Below are 420 nucleotides of genomic sequence, written 5' to 3' on the forward strand. Positions count from 1 at the left end.
ACATCAACCTGGGGGGAAAAGGAGGAGGGCCGAGGATGGAGGGTGTTCCCTCTCACTTCTGCCTGTGTGTCAAGTGGCAGGAGAAATTTTGAAAGCTGTGAGGAGGAGCTAGTGACTGGGCTTTGGGGTGTTTTGTACCCCACCCTCCCCACTTGTAGGAAAACCTCTTTACATTCAGAGGTAATTGAATTGGAAGGAGGAAGGCTGAGCTGGGAATAGGAGGAAAGCAATTCTCCTGCTGCTCCATCTCTCTTTTATCAATTCCCTCCTGACTCCTCCAAACCAAGCTCGGCTGTGCCAAGGTGGCAGCAGAAACACCCTGCACAATTGCCAGCCATTGGGAATCTGCTTAAGCCGCCCTGTGCATCCCTAGCTGCCCTATTATCCAGCCACCATCCCTGACCATTGGGACCACTTCTG

This window comes from Crocuta crocuta, unplaced genomic scaffold (genome assembly GCF_008692635.1).
Source record: "Crocuta crocuta isolate KB4526 unplaced genomic scaffold, BGI_CrCroc_1.0 scaffold231, whole genome shotgun sequence".
Classification (NCBI taxonomy): Eukaryota; Metazoa; Chordata; class Mammalia; order Carnivora; family Hyaenidae; genus Crocuta; species Crocuta crocuta.